Genomic DNA, 18,446 nt, shown 5'->3' with positions numbered 1-18,446 from the left:
TGACTGAAATTCTGTAATCTAGATTCAATTAGGAACCAGAAAGGTAGTTTACAGAATTCTTTGTCCTGCAATGATACAGTGAGATATTACCGGGAAAATTTAGACTTTCATATCAAATTCATCTAACATTTCTTAAAAAAAAAAAAAAAAAAAAAAAAAAAAAAAGCTTAAACAAATACATGGTACAACCTATTATCTATTAAGAAAACAAAACATATCCAACACCCCAGAAAAATCCCAAATGATAAGTTTTGTTTTGGACAAAGGTTACATCTTGTATGAAATATAACAAATAATTTGCCACTAGCAGATGTTTGGTGGTTTTAGAATTTTTTCGTTTGTTTTCTGAATTTTTGATTAGGAAAGATATTTCTATAGTAAAAAATCTTTGGAACTGAAGGTATCAGATAAATTCAAGTGCTTTAAGCCATTGAGCATCTTAATAGATCTAGAAAAATATTTAAATGCTTTTTTTCTCTTTTAGAGTTTTAGGTGTATTAAAAATAGAATGTAACATATTATTTTCCATGTTGATAATCTGTAATTTCCCCAAATGAGGTGGGGAGAGACGTTGGAGTAGGAGAGGTGGAGAGAGAGAAATAGTGAAGAGAGAGAGATTACAACGAGATATGCTTTATTTGACGTATTCTCCCTATGGAACAATTAATTTGGGGAATTTAATGGAGTTTTTCACTAACTGATAGAGCTGTGCACTGTTTCTCCATTCTTCTATTAAAATATTCTAATTAAATCAGTCATCCTAGTCCCATCTGTTATATACTGCTCTCATGTGGGGTGGCTGCTGGATTCTCTCCAGGGCAGCCACTGTATTTAGCTCCCTTCATGGCTGGTTAGATGTCAGACACAGCAGAATCTTGTTCTCAGTTAGAAATTACTGCTAAAATATATTTTACTGTTACATCACACACGAAAGAAACCCCAGGACAATCTGCCCATCATTAAAAGCTGTAGCTTGACAAGAGGAACTGAATCATATCTCCTTGTTATTTTCTGTGGCACTGGATTGCTTTTTAATTCTTTTGAGACAGGGAAGGGGAGATACATTGGGGGGGGGGGGGGGGGGGAGTGTCTAATTAGCTATTGGCCTATACTTTGAGCACTATTCTCCTTCATGTCAAAGAGACTACTTTATAATTCTTGCTGCAGACACTGTTTATCAAAAGAATGTTAACTGACTAGATGAAAGATTATTTATGGCACTACAAGGACAACTGAAATCAAACACACTTGCAAATCCACACAAGTGCATCAGAGAGCTGGCTGTCACCAGTCCAGTTGCTTCCAACACTTTGGACAAAATCCTGGTTCCACTGAAGTCATTGAATATCACACTGACTTCAGCACAGCCAGGATTTCTGTCTCTGAAGATAACCTATATTCATCTTTCAACTATATTAAACTAAATAGGCTTCATTCACTCCCTAGAATAAATGATCTTTGCATATTTCAAGGTCAGCTTTGTTTAAATTAGCTCAGAACTGATTACTCCATCTCAGGAAGGAGGTACCACCACTTTTGCTAAACCATATAGCTGTAGTGAGAGACACAATTCAAGTGGAAAGATTTATCATGTTTATACATTTAGTCAGTAGTTTATATCCTATGTCTGTAAAATTTGGGGTAAATGCACAGAGTCATCTTTAAAACCCAGCAACAATCAGCTGATTTACTTAAACTTTCGTGTTCCTCAGGCTTTCATAACTTTTCTTTAAATCTCACACAACTTTCTGTATCTGTTTGCATGAATAGAATATAAATATTTGTCAAAGGGTGAAATGTAACAACTCTGAACTGCTGTACACAACTTCTGTAATAGTCCCTCCTTTACAGGAGTCATGGGGTAAGAAAAGCATTTTTGCAGAGTTGCACAGGTAAAGTATAACCTTACAGAGCCTAGTAAAGTCTAATGGATAGCACAAGTTTTGCAAAGACTTCAAAAGTCAAAGTAGAGCCTATGGACAGTATTTGTGAAAAGTCATGACAAAAGGAAGTGTGCAGAATACCCAAGTACTTGCAGATAATTATTGAAAAGTGGTTCATCTTGTCTTGCTACAACTTTGTCCTCTTTAGTGTAGTCCATGAAACTCCTAGAGAACTTTGTGACAATAGAAGCAGGGTTTTCCTCTAAAACATTGGGGCAGACCTAGTGGGCAGACTGTTGATACATCTACATATGCATTGTAAATGTGTGAGAGATTTGATTCTCTGAATCAGCATTCTGTGCTTTTAACTTTTAAATAACCAAAGAGGAATATCCTTTAATTGTGTTGTCTTTTAACCCCAGCCAGCAACTAAGTACCATGCAGTGACTCGGTCACTCCTCACTCCCCACCCCCAGCAGGATCAGGAGAATTGGAAAAAAGGGAAAAACCATGAGCTGAGATAAGAACAATTTAATAATTGAAATAAACTATAATAATAACAACAAGAACAGTAATGAAGAGTGAAAGAGAAAGGAATAAAAAACAAGAGGATGGAGGGCAGGGGGAAGAGATGCACAACACAACTGCTCACTACCTGCTGACTGATGCCCAGCCAGTCCCTGGAACAGCAATTGGTGGCTCCTAGCTATCTCCCCCCAGTTTATATACTGAGCATGTTATGCTATGGTATGGAATATCCCTTTGGCTAATTTAGGTCAGCTGTCCTGGCTTTGCTCCTTCCCACTTTCTTGTGCCCCTGCTCACTGGCAGAGCATGGGAAACTGAAAAGTCCTTGACTTGGAGTAAGCTGATTTAGCAACAGCTAAAACATCGGTGTGTTGTCAACATACTAAATCCAAAACACAGCACTGTACCAGCTACTAAAAAGAAAATTAACTATTCCAGCCAAAACCAGGACACATTGAAAGAATGTAGTAGTTAATTAATTAGGCATACCTTCCTTCACCTTAAAAACACAAGTCATCCAACCAGAGTGTAACATAGCTAAATAATCAAATAGCTATCAATTAAAGTAAAGCATTGTGAAAGTGGAAGTATGCAATCAAGATAGTTTGTCAAATTATTATGAAAAATTCCCACAGATTTATTCGAATCAAACAGAAAGCAAGGAAAATATACATACAGAAGTCTGCTATTAACAGTTCATCTGACCAATACATCTTTACATGTAAATATGTATATATACATTCACACATTAAATTACATACCAAATATCTGTAGCTGTACTCATGAAGCCTTATATATAAAATCAGCATAGAAGTTTTATGAAGTATAACATTAACAAAACCTACTTCTACTACTTTCCTAACTCAAACCCATATTTCTTAATGATATGTATCTGTTAAAATCAGATTTATTTATACAAAATCTTTAATCTTTCCTCACTAACAAATTTGTCCCAAAAGGCAATTTCATTGAAACTATTCTCCACCTGTTAAGCTTATTTAAAATAAAAACTTTAAAATCTTAGTTATAATACACAATTTTAAAAATAATTTAATAATAAATATTTACAGAAAATAGTATCAATTAAACTTTCAAAAATTTGTTCTTGATGGATTGTTTTGGGTTATTGAGTTTGAATGCTGTTCTCATTCTCTTCTTTATGAACTGCTGTCTTTGTTTTCCTTTTCCTTGTCACTATTATTATCACTGCATAATTAATAATTAATGCTTAAGTCTATAATTTTATTTTTATATGTGTTGGTTCTTTGCTTTTGATTGGTATTATAGCTTCAGTGGGTTCTGTTAGTGATCGAAAGTCTTTGCCTTTTCTCAGCCAGATGGTACAGTTCCATGTTCAGTGGGAGGGCCACTTTTCAAAGGCCAGCTGGATAAAAAACATAATAAGAAGCAAAGAGTAGGAAACCACATTTTCAATACAAAGCCTTTAGAAATATCAAGACAACCACAAAAGGCAGGAGGTGAAGTGGTAAAATAGACAAGAGACTCAAACATGTAATATGAGTCCTGATATTAAATATAATTTTGGTAAGTCACAAGATACGTATTACTCTACTGCACGCCATCAGCTTTCCTAACAGACTGCAAAGACTATTTCCCCAAGACAGCACTGAATAATAAAGTAACATAAAGGTTATTTCATGATGAAAAATTGTTCCATTACTTAACTGACTTTCATAGTATAAAAATTGGTGATGGAAAATATCTATTAAACCACTGACTCATGTTACTGCTATTGAAGAATTAATCGATTATTTAGATATCCCTACAATGTACACTTGATCTGGATATGTTCATGAAATATCACTGAGATTTTAATCCTTGGAGAAACAGAGCTCATCCTGAATTCCTTTTACCTAATATTTAGCTTTATTTAGTTATTTTTCTCATTTTGGTTCAGTTACTTTTAATTCCCTTAACATCCATCATTTAATTTTCTTTTTTCTTTTGATATCAAGGCCATTTCAAATATTTTTTTTCCAAGCTGTGATTTACTTATGAAATATTTCTCTTCTTCTTCTCCAGAATAACATTTCTTGACTTCCACAAAATGTAGATCAAACCCTAAATTCTCCAATTCAGACACTACTAATTTCCACAATGGTCTGTGTACACTCATGTATTGTTGCAAGAATGTAAAAAAGCTGCAAAAGACAACAAAATCAGAGTGGTAGAGTTTATGACACTTTGCACAGAAGCAGATCACTGTAACCCTTAATTTATTTAGTTCGCAAACATGCATATAAAACATTTTACTGTTGTATAGTTTGTAGGTTTTGGTTTATTTGTTGGGGTTTGGTTTTGTTCTGGTTTTTTTTGTTTTTTGTTTTGTGGTTTTTTTTTGTTTTGTTTTGTGGTTTTTTTGGGTTTTTTTTGTTTTTTTCCAAAAGTCCCATAAAAATTTGGGTACAGTATAATCAAGAAGGCATTTTAGATTTTCCCAACTACACAGAACTATAGGACTGTAGCAGGAAAAGCATTTTCCAAATAGGAACCAGTTCTCACTTCTGGCCCTAGAGGACTAGAGATAAGTATCTGTAATTTTTAACAGATTTTTACAGTTCTCTTCAAGTCTTCTTCCATGAAGCTCAAAGCTGGTAAAGCATTTAGTCATGCACAAATGTAAAGTAATTACAAATAAAAGCCTCATGTAGTATGAAGTTGTTTGTTTTTTTCTTTTCTTCTGGTCTCTGTTATATGAAACATGCTGTAGCAATATGAGTGTTGTATGTTTTGTTTTGTTTTGTGTATGGAAGCTAAATGTTGATCTTCCATTATCAACTTAAATATGTGCCTTGAAAAAGGATTTTTCTACTTTGACATAGCATCCCCAAATTGGCTTTTTCAGGAAGCTTTTCTGAATCCAAGCTGAGCAGGCAAGGGAAGAAAATGAGGAGTGGCCCTCCAAGCAAAGCCAAGACAGCACTTTTTTTCTGGTAAAGAGAGCTGGGATGATGATGAACACTGAAGGCAATCCATGGTTTTGTAATAAGTAGCCTGAGTAAGCCAAACCAAAATGCTTCTAGCCTAGTTCTCATGAAGAGAGACCTCATTTACACAGACAACGTCTCCTGCTGGAGGTTTTCTGTGGCTTCTGCTGCTCTTTACTGACTAGCAATTGAATTCAAGCAATTAGTCTCCAGAGCTAATTAAAATCTAGGTGAACATTATGTTCTAAAGTTAGGTAGTCTACGTCTCACATTTCAATAACACATCATGCTGTACTCCATATATATTAACATTCTTGTACTCCACATATATTAACAATATAGAAAGGAGTGTTTTCTTTCAAAATTAATTTTATAACCCAATTAAAAAACACAATAACAGTGCCTAAAAAAATAGACTATTTTCATGGCTAATATACAAAATATTTCTGGTACTTTTTTCCATTTGCAAACAATTTCCAGATATTTTTTCATATGCATAGGAATGTTTGCCAGGTGTTAATACCTACTGAGACATACATCTTTCTCAAAACCAAGACCTTTGTTTGTGGTGATTTAATTTCCACCAGTAACACCCTTTTTGAAAGTGAGATTGCACATTTTTCCTTGTCTGCTCATATAGGATGTATCTAAACCTGGATTTGGTTGAGTAAGCTAAACACCTAATGGACAGGCAGCAAGTTAAGTAATGCACAATATTGACATTGGGATCTGTTTTACACATGTGAATGGTGGAGTGGTTCAAAAGCATGTTGACACCTCAGGGTGAGTTCATGATGTAGTACAAAGTAGTCAGGCAAGTATATAGGAAAACAGTTTTTAAAGAGAGGGAAAGTGAGGAGTTTTGTTTTGTTTGTGTTTTTTTTCCCTAAAACCACCAAGTAAGGCAGTCTGAAAAGATGACTCAATTAGCTACAGAGATTAAAATGTCCTAGTAATTAAATTTCAGGGGAAGAAGATTTTTTTGTTTCAAAGTCAGAAACCAGTCTATAACTGCATAGTAGTCTTCTACATTAGTCATATTGAAATCTTGTTTATTTAAAACTAAATGAAACTCTATAAATATACCAGTTTATACCAATAGTTACTACATGTTATAAATCTTTACATTAATTAATACTCTCCTTCTACGATTAGAAACAACAGCTACTGAGGATTTCTCAGCTGAGCTCTCCCTTTGCCCTGAAATGTAAACTGATCTTTTTTTCATCCAGACATACTGAATAAAGAATTGTAGTGCAGCCCTTTACAGCCTGTGAGAAAAAAGTGACAGAAAACCATACAAGTGACAGAGGTTTTCCAGGAGCCAGGAAAACATCAGCATAGCCAATTTTGCTTAAGTTTGAAGCAATTGTGTATTATGAAAATGACATTTTCTTAGCAGTTTCAGTAGAAAAGGCTTACCTACTTACATTCTGCTTATTAGTATAATTGCTTTATAAAAGGTTTAAAGAAAAGGCATTGAACACAAAGATGTAATTTTTTCTATATATTTTTTAAATTTTAGAGCAGATTAGAGGGCAGTTCTAATTAGGGTCGCAGATTTTGTAAAGACTTTGCTACAGCCTCAAACCCCCTTCCATATTTCTGTCTACTCCTATACTCTTCCTCCTCTGTCTCTTTCCCCTCCCCTCCTTCAGGAACAAGTACCAAGTGAAATGTGAAGTAAGTCACAGTGTCCTGATTCAACATTGACAATTTATACTCATTATTGCTCAGTAAAGTTGTCCGCCAAGTAAATGCACTCTAAGTAAATGCTGAAATTATATGTCCAAAAAGGGAAAAAAAAGATTAATCTGCTTTGTGACCTTTTACAGAAATCCCATATGGTACGCATTTTCTGGAAGAAAACATTTAACAATTAATTGGTATCATACAGACCTAACAAAAAATAGTTATGGTCAATACAGCAAAATCCACAATATCACCACTTCTGTGGGGATTAACATTACAATGGCAGGTATCACCAAAACTTCTGAGAAGGCAACTGTGAATCCTGAACCATTCGAAGTCAATGTCAAAACTATTGAGTTTGTAAATGTATAATTCTTTAGCCACTGGGCTGGTTCTTCAGACTGCTTCTTTTAATAAGTGAAAATGATACAGTAAAATAGACTTTAGAGAGAGCTGGGAAGTATTTCAACATTCCTAAATCTTTTTCACAAGTCCCAAAACAAAAATATTACGTTCTGTGTAAATATCTCAAGAAGGAAGGTAGGAAAGGGAAGAGGGAAGAGGGAGGAGATAAAGAAAGAGTGAGCAAAAGAAAGGAAGGCAATTCAGTCATGTAAATTTATTTCTGCAATCAACACTGCAAGTACGACATGAAATTTCTAGTTACAGACTCATTTCAGATGAAAGGCACAAATATTTCATAGTCTCATGTCATAGCAAAAAATGGGGGTGTTGTCTAACTTTGAAAAATCTCCAACTTAATTGCTGGCATTTATAAAAATGATTAATAATCTTTCCAAATCCTATTTTTGTCCTAAAAAAAGACATCTAGATAGATAGATTACTGCTTATTCCCATAATAATGCTTAGACTGTTTAGACTGGAACACAATCTAAAATAGATGCCTCCATGGGAAAGGAAAAGAACAAAAAATGTCAAAAAACTTTAGGTTAAATCTGTTCTATCTTGAATTGAGTTCTTGTATGAAGATTTGTATGAAGATTTTTAACTTAAAGAACTTAAGAGGACTGGAGGACTTCTAAAATGGGTCTCCAGGCAAATTGTAATAATTCGGAAAGCAAAGAAAATGTGGAAAGTAAAATCTGAGTTCAAATTACATAACCTATGCAAGATTTCACAGAAGGCAGAATGTCAAAACAGCAAAAGTATTGAATGAGTGGTATGAATGACTAGGAGTCCCCTGCCTCATATATGGTGTTAATATGCAAAGTAACAGGTAACCTAGTCAACATGCGTGTACCTTTCATGTGTAGAAACACTGACACTAGAAAAATATAATTGTTTCATTTTTCTAGTATAGACTCATGTAAAGGTGTCTAACAGATGGACCAAAGAAAAACTGTAGTTAATTTTTTAGTATTCCTTTTCACATTATGGGACAATCCTGGCTATGGATTTTGTAGAACTATCGCATAGTTGTTTCTAAATGCTACATGTCATTAGGGGCTGCTGGCTTCTAGAATTCGTGGACACATAAGATACTAAAAAGTAATCACTTTCATGGCACAAGAATTAAAACCTGACAAAGTCTACTTAAAAAAAAAAAAAACAACAAACCCAACACAAAACACCAGTGAAGTCAAGCCACATCTCCTTCATGGTTTCTTTGCCTCTATCTTTGATTCTTTCTTTTGGGACTTGATATAAGATTTAAGAAGGGTTTTAAGATTAAATTTCTTTCTGTGTTAATCCTTTAAGCTTTTCCCTTTGGTCCCCCAACTTCAATGATAGACTTCTCATTAACAGTGTTTGAATGTTATTTTTTTTTAATAATGAGGAACTAATGTAGTGTTGTTAAATTCTCATTCAGCTGTCTAAAAGTTGCATTTATTTTCAAAGGGATAGTTCCATCTTCTATGGAAAAACCCAAGCATTACTTATTTTGAGAGAAAGAGGGAGCAAGATGACCCTTCACAGTTGCATGACTGTGAACAAGCTATGCAGAGTGTTTTCACTGTGCTTAATAATCAGCAACAGACCCCAGAGGAAAACAGTAAATAATAATTTCCAGAACCTTCTACCATTTTATGAAACACTTCAAAGCTAACATGTTTTTATCTGATGTGTTAGGTGACATTTGACATGTCTTCTAATAAGACAGCTAATTTTTGATGTATGTTTCTTTCCCCCTGATGCTGATAAAGGCTGTCTCTCACCCCTTTGTCATTTTAACCCTTACTGTTAGGTTTGGTCAGACCCTGGCCTTTACCAACCAGCTTACCTGCAACCTCCTTCTGCCAGGTCAACTTTTATAGGGTGTTCAGTATGATGGCTGATCTGGTATGGACTGTGAGGCACAAAGAAAGTGAGGAATGCCAGTTGTTTGTCCAGTGGGACTGAAACCACCCAATTGCTTACCAGGAAGGTCCTGAAGGTTTTCTTCCTCTACCTATACTTAAAAAGAAGAAAATTAAATTACTGAGAAACAAGATGTTATCATACAAATTATGACACAACCAGGATGATCTTGTGTTTTCATGACTATGTTATCTAAATAACAAATATGATTAACACTGCAAGATCTTTTAAATTATAACTTATAATCAAAGTTTTGCAACTTTCTGTCAAAAAGTCTCCACCTTCAAATAGTATTTTATGTGCTATATTTTACCATGACACTTACATACAAAGGCAATTTTAACTAAATGTCTTAAAATTATCTAAAAAAATGTAATAAAAGTTGAGCATTGTACTATTTCAATACTCTGTCTGTGCACCTAATCCTATAATGAGTTCTGCAGGGATGTAAGAAACTGCCCATATAATGGATAATAAGAAGAATTTTGTTCTTAGATGATATTGAATCAAAAATATTTGAAGAATGAACCTGAAAAAAGACCTTTAGGTAGGCTTCACATAATAACAGTGTATTTACAGTTATTATTTCTTTCTTTTCTTGCTTACTTCTAAATAAAAATTCTCGTATCAAGGTTTTTATCAGTTCTTTCAGTTTGAAAAACAGCTATAATGCACGTTAGCAAAGCATTAGACAGAAATTCTACAGATGGAGAAAAAATTTTTTTCTTGATACTTTTCTAAATTAGTTTCAGCTTTATTCTAAATCAGAGCATATCCAGAGACCAGTCTCATAAAACAAATTCATTCTCTCTCTTTCCCTTGCCTGCTCTCCCCTCCCCAGGACAGGAAAAATGCCAGCTTTCTACTTTTGCAAGGTATTATCAAAAAGTTTTACCCTTCAAAATCTTATTTTCTGGAGCTCAGAATACATTCATAATGTATTTTTTTAATTCTGTCTCCCTGGTTTTATACCAAGTTTTTTAAAAGTCATCGAAGTGTCATACACATACGTAACTAAAGGTTATGTATCTTAATGCATGTATATTTACAGCTTTACATAACAATTTGTGTCTGTAGTGCCTATTTTTTGGTACCTCAAACTTTCTTCATGACATGGAAAGTTTTCCATTTCTTGTCTTCACACCTTTATCAAAGCATACATGAAAAACAAGAGATCAAAGACAACATATCTAGTTTTATATAGCAAGACTTTTTAAGTATAAGTTCTATTAAAAATACAATACTGTTTCTCTAATCTCCTATTATTGTGGTTGGAAATTGAAAGATATCATCTTCTGGGGGAAAAAAAATCACACTTTTTTCCTCTTTGTCATCTGAGATTAATTCCACTGAACTAATGAGACTTTCAGAATGATCCTTATTAAATAAAGCTGATTTTAGGAGCACTGTTTATAAATATTTAGGAACAAAACCCATCATATTAAACCTTGGAAAGTGACTTTACACAAATATTGTCTGACAGTGACCTAATTAGAATCATTTGCATACTAATGAGACTTTGAAAGAGATAAGCAATAGCATGCTTGTAATAGATAATTAATTTGTGTTTCAAAATAAGCTATGGTTATTTAACCACAATTCATATGACACATTGAATTAGAGGAGTTGAGCAAGTTATTTTATAACAATAAACGACTGTTACAGCTTTTCAGTTGTACTTAGACTCCCATTCAACAAATTTCCTTCATGTTTAAAAGGTAAAGCTGTTCATTAAGCTTCTATTTTGAAGTTTGTTTGTTTGTTTGTTTAAAAAAAAAAACAGAACCAAGGAATATAGTACTTCTGCACATGATAAAAGCAGTACAACCTGTGTCATATGTTGCCCTTCATTTGGTATGTATATTTAGACATCAGCTTTTGCAACTGGTGTATGGCTTCCTTTTCCTCCTAGTCATTTTCCTTCAGTCACTTATTATTTGTGCAATACATTACCATACTTCAAAATACTCCTTCCCATTGTTTAATTACTTTCTGAACAGTCATTGTAAGAATAGAAGTGAGTGGTTTAAAGTTATACTATAAACTAAGAAATGACACTGAGTTGTGGCTCTTGACAACCTTCAACAATGTGCTACCATCTTCAAAACACTGAATTTCACCTCATTTCCTGTAAAAATGATGGTGGAACCATAAGCCTCAGCCTTAGCTTACCTAAACTATATGCAATTGAAAAGTCAAAGTGGAAAAGTGCTGTTTCAGGTTACAAAATTACTTTTTTCGGAACTCTGTTATATAATGAAGAAAATTTGTCTTTGTGAAAGCTATTAATATCCGATTGATCTATATGTCTGAAAATGATTTTTACTGATATGTAAATCACACTTTTAAGTCTTAGGTTAATCTTTTTCCTATATTCCTTTTCTATAGAAAGGTGACTATCTGTACAGCTTCTCTTTAAAGGTGCTTTTCATGTTAGGGGTAGAATAAGAATGAGTGATTAATGCTTAGCATATTTTTAACTGTTACTAAATAGCTGCATGGAAACGTAGAAATAATTAAATCTGTCATTCCAACCATACAATTACAAATACATCTTCATTGATTCTGCTTTCATGTTAGAAGACATTTTTGCCTTCTCCATCTGAACTCAGCTTCCAACTTCATACACTCCTCCCAAAATTCAGGTTGAAAGTGTCAGGAGAGAATTTCCGTCCCTACTTCAACTGCACCATACACTGTTTCCATTAGCAGTGCTTTTTAGCTGAACTTTTATGGCACAGAAGTCAGCAAGCAATGCTGGTGTTGCAAACATTTGAAGTTGTGTGGTCACATTGAAATATTATGAAGTTGCTTTATTATTTTTTTTTCACTGTGGTATGATTTGAGTATGTCTGACAGTGCTGTAATGAGAGGACACTGTGATCATTTGACTTGAGTATTCCGAGAGATAGGCATGGATACAGCCAAACAGAAAAAGGGATGAAAGAAAATATGAAATCTATGTTTTAAAAAATACTTATCTGGAAGTGGGCATGTAAAGCTGTACCTGATGAAATCAGCAACTAATAGTAGGCTTTGTATTTCTTTTCCTTGGCATTTAGAACAATTCACAACAGGTAAATTTGCTTGCTGCAGATAAATCTAGAATAGGAACTCAGAAAGACAGACAAATGCCAGCTGTAACCTTAGCTTATCACTTAGATTTCATGCTGAATTCACACTGTCTTATTCTGCAAGTAATACAGTGTCTTTGTTTTGGTGGCAAAGACAGTTTAACACACTCCCATCCCACACCTCCCAGCCATTTGTTCCTGGCCCTGCAACACAAAAAAATCCCCCTGACCTTACCAGTTGTGGTGATAAAGCTCTTTGAGGAACTACACTGCAAAAGGCTCATAAAAATCGTGCAAGTTTAGACTAATCCTACCAGTAAAATAGTCTCTCTGTTAAGCATAAATTTCAAAACCAGAAATCTGTTGTTGTTTACATGCACCTTGACAAAGAATTTTGATAGAGAAATTGAAAGGAAAGCAAACCACATTCAGGAATCAGTGGCTGGACAGGAACTTCCTTCATAAGCCATCTTTACACCTAAAGCCAACATATGGGGTAACTGTGCCTATGTTTCCTCTTTTACACCTGGAAACTGTATGCCATTTCTCTTCTTTTTTACTGAAGCATGTCAATATTCCCATTACCTTTAGTGAAATTAAACCAATCCTTAACTTCAAGAATATTTTTATAGGCTAAATCTGGGCCTAGTCTTTCTGGGAAGAGATCTGAAAACTGATGTACTCATCAGTAAAATTAAGCTGTAACCTTGACCATCTTACACACTTAGTTTGTAACAAATACAATGGTGAGATATATATTAAAAGCAGCAACAAAACTATGGGAGGCAGGGTAAGCTTGCGCTGGAAATATTTTACTATAAACTTTGAGACCTTGGTGAGGTACAAGGCCCTAGTATTTGAAGGAACTTCCCAAGTGGATTAATACCTCTTTCAATGTATATGAACTCCATTATAAAGAAAAGGAAAGTAAAGCTTACCATGCAGCTGTACTTCATCCAAGGGGCATGGTAAAGTATACCTCCCTAACATGTGTCCAGGGCTATGAGTAGGTGGGTTAAAAAGTGCCTCAAGAAAAGATGAAGTGTGACAATGTCTCCCACATTCCATCTTTCATGATGCAAATCATGAAGCACAAAGTAAGTGCCAGCTAATTCACTGTAACTGACTACAGAACTACAAAGGACTTAAAATGATTTATTAAAATTCTTTTGCTAGAATGTCTTCCTCTTCAAAACCATTAATCTCTGTTTCATGTAAAGCTGAGACTTGCCTTTGGTTTATTTTCATAAAGTTAAGCCACTCTGCAGTAAAACACTACTGTTAACAATTACAGTGTGCTTAGCAATGCTAAAAATATGCACTAAAGATATAATTGTGGGTGTACAGTTCATATAATAAAAGGACTCCACAAAGAGATTTTCAGACATTTTATTTATCTTCATGGTAACTGAAAGGTTACCAACCAAGAATGACATTAACAGGCATTTACAGCAATGAACTGTCTACCTTTGTAGCCACAAAGGTACCTGGATGATTAATACCACATTTGAATGGGTCCACAGAAAAGAGAAGGGAGGGTGGCTAAAGAGCAGTAGTATCTAATGTCAGACTTTTTTTTTCTTTTATAGAATTTCCATACATAGGGAAGTAGCAGACTAATTTTGAAAGGAATAGCAAGAAGTTCACATACAAGAATGTGTTGAAAAATCATTTGCTTTGATAGATGTCTAAACGCAGAGACAGGAACCTAAAATAGATGATTTAGGAGGCTTGTGGAGTTTGGAATTTATTTTTTTTTTAGCAGGCAGAGCAGCCATGCTTTTTGAAAATATAACATTGATTGCTGAGATAATTTACTTCTTCAGAAATCCAATCAGAAAAGTGAAGGGTAGAGAAATTAAACTTGACATTAATAAATTAAACTGTGTTGCTATATTGATATTTTTCATAAAATTATAATGACCTTATTTTTTGAATTGAAATAAAAATAAAAACATATTATCTTAAATTAGAATACTTTCAGTGTTTGTTAGTATTGTTTTGTTTGGTAATACAGTGTAAATTATGTCAGAATAAAATATAACTATGGTAATAATATTTTTTTTGCAAGCTTGGTAAAATGGTAAATTCTGATGTTGAGTTTAACAAATTTTCTTGCTGCAAGCTACAGAATTTAAGCCTTAATGCATAAAGCTGGAGAAACCTTTAGAAAATAAACTGACAAAACAGATAAAAGGGGTATAAAGAAACATTGTAGGAGTAGTTCCTCCGAAGTCTCCTGAAAAGTCACGCTAATGGACACTATGGCATACACCTTCTATCAAGCAACATTAAAGATAAACATTAAGTTTAGCAATGAAGATCATTAACTATTCTTGATATTTGACTAAGGAAATTCATTACATTAGTCAGTAATTTCAGTATGACTGGTCATATAACTAGCCAAGTTAAAAAGTAGTAATTGGATCCTATTTAGTCTAACCTGATCTGACCAAACAAAAAAGACTCTGGGCTGGAATGTTATCTAGAGCTACATCTTGTAGAAAGCTACATCCTGAAGCTTCTCTACAGATAAAATCCCTAGGTAAGTATCCCCACGAAACTGCTACAAAGTCACCAAGATTATCACCAATGCACAGAACCAGAGACGCCAGTGGCAATGGGACAACTCACTTGGGCAAGGGCTGGTGTTTAAACAACCATGGTACACAGCTAAAAAGCAATGGCAAGAAAAAAAAATTCTTCACAGGCATGAAAAATGTTTTCTCATTATAAATAAACATTAAATCTATTATTGGTGAACTGTAAGATGTTCAACAAGCTATTATATCCTGAAACAGTATTGTTTTGGTGTTCGATAGAAAACATAAGGCCATGAGATTTTCTAGACCAATCTCATGTGTCACAGATCGCTAGAGTGCATCCCGTTAAACCTGTTTTTAAACAGGAACATACATCAGACTAAAACTTTGCTCATGTTATGCTAAAATGTGTGTTCTGTCAGACCAACATATATCTTGGTTTGGTAAACGGAATGTAGAGGCTGAGAATTTGGACTGAATTTAAAAGGGATGAATGGATTATCTGCATGACGACTTGAGCCTTACGTTACTCTGTAGGAATAAATAAGGAAAGTAAGCCAAAATACAATGAAAAGGCAGGTTAGACAGGGAAAAAATGTCTTTGTTCCATTGGAGGTTAGTTTGACCTGGTAAAATGGTATGGATAGGAACAGCAGACAGGAATTCTGTAAATGCTGACGAATATTTTTTGACAATACTAGTCATTTACCTAATTACGGGGCTCATTGAGCTCTAGCTGAGGACTAATTATCCTCCTCACCTGTAATATCTGTCTACCTTGAGGCTGATAAACAATAAAATCCTCACATTACTCCTGTGAAATACAGAAGTGGGGAGTTGTTTTGTTTTGTTTTTTTTTTTTATTTCTGTGTGCTTGACAAACTAAAATAGTGTCAGTGATTTGAGCAGGATTGCATCAGTTAAAACCCACTTAATATAACTTGGCTCCATTTCTATTCTACTAGGCATGAAGACACCTTTTCTCTATTAATATAACAGTTAAGCAACTGTGCATAGTATTTTCCCCAGACTCTTCTGCAGTGTCTGATAACTTGCTTACATCTGTCAGTTGCTAGTTATCACAAGACATTAGTATATAATGTCTCATGCCAGTAATCTGTTTATCCTCATCTCTGAAAGCAAATTTTCACTGCTATTGCATTACCAAAAAAAATACACTAAAAAAAAGCTTTTCTACCCCAAACTCCTGGCTTGTTACTCACCATTCATTTCAAGTATTTGAACTGTGGATAGTTTGTTTGAACATACAAGTCACAAAGTATTTTTCTGTTCTTAGAATGTGTTGCAAGTCAGTTTTTAGAGTGAATACTAAAAATTGTCAAAGCTTTCAATTAGACTGAAAAGAAAAGCTGATGCAGCAAACTTACAAATTGCTTTAGAAAGATTCTAAAAAGTGTTGGGTGAACAATTGTGTGCAAAGCCCCTATATTTAGCAGATCAAAGAAACTACTAGTGTAAGTTTCTTCAACCTGTCCTGTGACATGCCCCAGACATTTAGGTTGATTCCTGAAGAATCAATAAGCATTTTTATGCCTTAAAGAGACTCCTAGCTGGCTGTCCTTAGAAGGAAGCTGGAGACACTGCTGATTTTCCTATTACATTTCTTTATTATCCACAGATACCTGGATGATCAGTCAGGTCCTATATGACAGCAGGCACAGCAGGAAGTTATTGAAAATGCAGATGCCTAAAGACACTAAACAACCACGATTCTTTTACTTCCCCACCCCCACCTACCAACTCCATTGTATAAGAGGTCTGCAAAGTCCTGTACCATCAAAAAAAGGAGTTTGGGCTATTGATATCTTTGGGGACATGCTAAAACACAGTAGTTTTCCTCTATCCACAGTTAAATAGAAGTTAAAATAATTTTCCCATGACTCTTTCTTGCTCTCCTCAACACTTAATCTCCCATTTTCCAAATTTCAGGCAGCAAAATTCAACTTTGTTTGTGTTCTTAGAAGTTCTGAGCTGATGGAACCAACTAATTTCAGTGTTCACAGAGTAAATACAACAGATGGTAATAGCTGTGGGACTTCTTATTTGCACTGTCTTAACACCAATCTTCAGCCAAACGCCTGTTCTGTGCAAACACAGAACTGTGAAATGGTTCCTTGTCCCATGTATTCTACAGGGTTACCAAGAAGCAATGAACATTAACCTAAATAGAATTTCTGTTTTCATGGCCAATTTGCTACACATAGCCAAACTGCCTTGTTTACTATTATCTGGGGCAATTCATCTAAGCTAGATTCCTTTTCCCCAAGTCCTTCTTTTTCCACCAAGGTAAGTTATACCTTAAAACAGAGTCATTAAGAATTGAAATTGCATCCATTACCATTACCAAACTAAAGAAGACTACTTCTTCAAAATATTTTTCAAAGTTTTAAATCTCTTTTTAACATATAAGAAAGATGGTTTGGGTTTTTTGGTTGTGAGGGTTTTATTTATTGATTGATTGATTTTGTACTGCAGGTTGGCAGTTATCAAGCATATACACTGGGACAGCTTGATAGCAGACAAAAATCCACTTGAAAGAACTGTAATAAAGTCCGAGTTACTAGCATGAGTTATCTAGAAGAGATACATAATAACCACAGAATATGTAATATAAAATATTATATTACAGAGGAAAATCAAATACTGTTCCTGTCTTTAGAACAAAAAGATACCAGTGCAAAACAAATAATCTATTAAAGAAAGAAATATTTTTCCCTTGATATTTCACTTTCATTGGTTTTTCTTATGCTGACTAGGTACCTGAAAACCTTCAAAGTGTAACCTAAAAGCAGTGTTAACGCTAGCAGCTTTTTATGGTTTACAACACTGATACAGCAGCTTTATCGCTGGTTTTAGCTTTATATGCCACAAATCAAACTGGTTTTGTTAACTGGGAGTTGTTCTTTCTTAATTCATAAGAGAAGTTACACTACTTGGAGAGCCTTTCAATGCTGCCATATTTTTAGGGGATCTCTTTTCTTTGGTTTTCTGCGATATACTTGAATGTTGTTAGTCTGACTGTATATCTGGTTGTCCACTCATTCAAAAGGGGATCCTAAGCAGTCATTTCCTCTTAATGGCTGGAACACACCAACTATTCATAGGATTCAAAGCATATGAACATTGTGTCCATGATTAGTAGGAAAACTGGTGAGTTTAGCTGTTAACAAAATTTTTCTTCTATCCTAGCTTTTGCTTGCATACCAATGACAAAACCTGCAAATAATGAGTCAACCAGCAAAAGAACAGAAATCTCTTCTACGGTTCACTAAAAGCATCATTAAATGTGATATTTTCAGGAAAGAAAGGAAGATAAGTCAAATAAACTTACTATCTCTTTTATGGTAAACACTGATATTATTCTTGTTTTGGCTGCTTCTTCCTCTTTTTTTTCCTCTAAGATTCCACCAATTCTTCAGCCAGTTGATATACACTTTT

Source organism: Falco punctatus (assembly GCF_963210335.1).
Source record: "Falco punctatus genome assembly, chromosome: 2".
Lineage (NCBI taxonomy): Eukaryota > Metazoa > Chordata > Aves > Falconiformes > Falconidae > Falco > Falco punctatus.
Note: the sequence above shows the minus strand (reverse complement) of the source record.